At 39.6% G+C, this 3,597-nt stretch overlaps 1 long non-coding RNA gene across 1 annotated transcript; it reads right to left on the reverse strand.

Moving 5' to 3' along the window:
- Window positions 1–618: 618 nt before the first annotated feature.
- LOC127329667 (uncharacterized) lies at window positions 619–1,773 on the reverse strand. The gene is made up of 3 exons (XR_007868986.1): window positions 1,686–1,773; window positions 1,369–1,610; window positions 619–1,063 (listed from the first exon to the last, which is right to left on the reverse strand). It is a non-coding gene; the product is annotated as an uncharacterized lncRNA (long non-coding RNA).
- Window positions 1,774–3,597: the final 1,824 nt, after the last annotated feature.

Genomic DNA, 3,597 nt, shown 5'->3' on the forward strand with positions numbered 1-3,597 from the left:
CTAGGAACCTTCCCGGGGATGGAGAACCCACATACACCAGCTGTCAGCGAGCCTGGTCAGCGGGTTGACACTTGACACTAGTGATCAGTATTGATGCGTAGCAGCAACAACGACGTTTCACGTATTCGTAACATCGTACGTAGGTCGCCATGACTATTGCTGACCAAATACACATCACATTTTCTATGATGTCTTGATAATATTGATTTGATGTTGATATTTATTACTATATAGAAAGAGTCAAACTTTACCAAGTAAGTATATATGAGTTTGACCAGAACTAATAATATGCGCAATATAGCCTAGTTTGGACATACCTTTTACCTTTCCCGCGAGGATGTATGTTTGGGTTTATTATCCATTCTATGGCATTTTTTGGTTAGCTTATCAATAAAGTAAGATTATTTGCACAGTAAACATATGTTTTCCACAATTAATTATATATAAAATTACATCATGTCTAAAACTATTTATTTAATTTATGTAACTTGTTTTCCCGGCTTACCGTAAGCAGCTGATACTGATGAAACAATAGTCAAATAAATGAGAAAATGTAATGGATCAGGAAAGCTGGGCAAAGAGTTGAATGAAATAAATAACAAATAAAGCAGAAGGATGTACCAATTGAATGCTGAGGAGAGCTTCTTAATTACATGGGAAGAAAATTAGTACATGACAAGATCGAATAAGATACACTATAGGCTCGATCATCTGACATAATCAATATATGTACATCACAAGAATGAGATACACTAGGCTCTCATCTTACGTACACAAGCAATATATATATACACATTACAAGAATATTCTGTCACTAGCTGAAGAAAAAATATTTGTTTCTTTAGACCATCCGACATTCCAACTGTAACTTACTACTTATTTGTCTTTGTACAATGACAGCCAAGAATGAACAATCCCTCGGCCTTTATAATCATTCAATGATACGATAAGTCAACCATCAGATGTGGAGCATGGAGGGTCGAAGACATACGGGTAGCTAGGAAAATATCACACCTTACTTACAATCCATACATGACAGCCCTCCATTCGTTCTTACACCGTCCTGACAATAGTTACAAGAAATGATGGTTAGCGTTCTTCAGATCAGCATGCTGGGCGCGCTGTGAACTCAGATCAGCCGGTGTGGCGCGGTCTCAAACCCCGATCTAATGCCATCATTCCCAGCGAACTCAAAAATGGCTTGGGTTCCCATAAAATTTTATCAGCTAAAAGGTATAATATCGCATGCATGATCTGGCAACCGATACGAAGCAAGTGGCCGACATAGCAATTTGCACATAACATTAAACTTTGATAACATGGCGTATGTACTAATAAAAATGAGAAACAAATAAAGTTGAGTATCACCTATTATTGACTTATTGTGGGTTCGGTTCACCACGCATGAAAGTCAGCTCTCCATTAGGACCAAGAACCGTATGGTCCACGGTAGTATCATGTTCCTTGTTCGGACCTTCTCCCTCCATATCAACCGCCATCTCATTCACGGCAATATTGGGCTCATTGTCCGGAGATGACTCAGGATCGTATCCGGCAGACCGTGGCGGTGGCATTGGCTCGGCCATATGTATCAGCGGTGACGAGCTCGCCTGAATACAACAAATATACTCTACGTAAGATCGATGACATGTAAATATAAGCAGCAGAGGTCCACAAAAAAGTACTGATGTAGTGCTGTAGGCTGGGTGGAGGTCGCAGCTTGGAATCAACTGGCCGGTGGACGTACTGGTAGAGAAAGCTTGAGGATCAAAGCTGGTTCTGGGCCGGTGCTTCGAATCCGGCTCTCCTTATATAGGCTTCGAAAGGAAGTGGAACCACCCGGGAAGCTTCCTTTAGGCAGGTCTGCACGCTATCCCCTATAGGACATAGATGATCTTGATCTTGAGGAAATGTAAGTACAGGTCTGTACACCTAATCTTCGGAATTGAGAGTCCATTTACCAATGCTCATGTCAGATAATCATCGCATGTTTTTTCTTCTGATATAAGGAAACACACACGTGTAATAGGAGACTATTTGGTACGTAATTGCTTCAGCTTATGACGTGCTATGTGAGTAATCCAGGTATCCTCTCAGAAATGTCCACGTGAATTCCACCACCAGGCAGTAGCCGTCAATGTCCTAACGACCGGGTCCAGCGTCAGCTAGTGAATATCTTATTGGATTCTAGTATTTCGATTGGTCCACTTGTCTTCAGTTTTCATTATCATACATTTGCCCTAGGGCTTTCCAACAGTCGACCGCCCTGGTCACATTGAGAAATTTGGAAGGCTCGTCTAGCGCACGAACGATTGGGCCTCCCACGCCCTAAGGATGCGCAATACGATGTTGAGGGTCCAAAGGTTTCATAATAGACTTTGATCGGGAAACCTACATTGGCTCATATATAGGAGCATATGAAGTGTCAAAAAATTTGAACTAAAATTTTGCATGTACATCTAGACATTTTATGTTCGTACACAAGTTTCTAGAATTTTCTTCCGTGTCTCCTGAAAAAAAGATAAATTTTAATGCTACAACATGACTATGTACAAGATATTTTTTTATCTTTTTTTTTACATGCCATATAAAATGTTATTTTCGTGAAAACTTGTGTACGAACATAAAATGTCACAATGTACACCATAAATTGTATGTCAGAATTTTTTAAGATTTTTAAAATTGTTTTTTAATTATTTTGCATAATGGGTGCAAATGCTTCTATGAGCCAAAATGCCTCCTTCACTTTGTTCCTCCTTCTTACTTTCATCCTGCCATATTAATAAATCAGCTACATCGATACACAACTCAAAACAATGAAAATGTTAGCACGGCAGCAAAAACATGCCAATTTTTTTTAAAAAAATGTTCATGGCGAAGCAAGCAAACAATGATGACCTAGGAAAGGGCTTCATAATATACTTTGGACAGGTTGAAATAAACACCCAAGTCGTCCGACAAACGGGTAAATCATGCTTGTGGACCGTGTACTGATATTACAAAAGCCCGAGTGATAACCCTCAAGTGCAGGGATCACCGCAGTACAATTCGATAAGTGTTTGAGTGTCGAACCCACGATATGCTGAAGGTAAACTAACTATTCTCTAAAACCCTATAACCCATTTATATGGCCTTTTAGGCAAAGCTAGGATCTATGATACGTGTGTGTGAAGAGGTTTTACTATGAACTATAAGTGCTGAAACTAAATTCAAAGAAAGTAAAATGCAAGACAAGTAAAGTGCAATAAATTAAAATGCAATGAGATGAAGTGGATTCAGGCAAATATCTATTTCATTTGTGTGGTTGTCATAATTAGTGAAGCTCATTATAGTCTTTTTTGTGTTTCTTCTAAGAAGGAGCCATAGATAGGTGTAGCCATTGACATGTGCAGATACACCCCTAGTGATTGATCCAAGGGCCATCAGAATATACAAGCAAAGGAATTATTAAGACATGCATCTAATAATATCCAACCATCGCTGTAAGTTTAAAGGTTCCCATAATTCGACCCCCCTCCCCGCCGCTAACATGCATCCAAGAATCAGGACAAGGCTTCTGTCACTCCTGCTATCCCTCATCCTATCAACATGCAACGG

The sequence above is a fragment of the Lolium perenne genome, chromosome 2 (assembly GCF_019359855.2).
Source record: "Lolium perenne isolate Kyuss_39 chromosome 2, Kyuss_2.0, whole genome shotgun sequence".
In the NCBI taxonomy this organism is placed as follows: domain Eukaryota; kingdom Viridiplantae; phylum Streptophyta; class Magnoliopsida; order Poales; family Poaceae; genus Lolium; species Lolium perenne.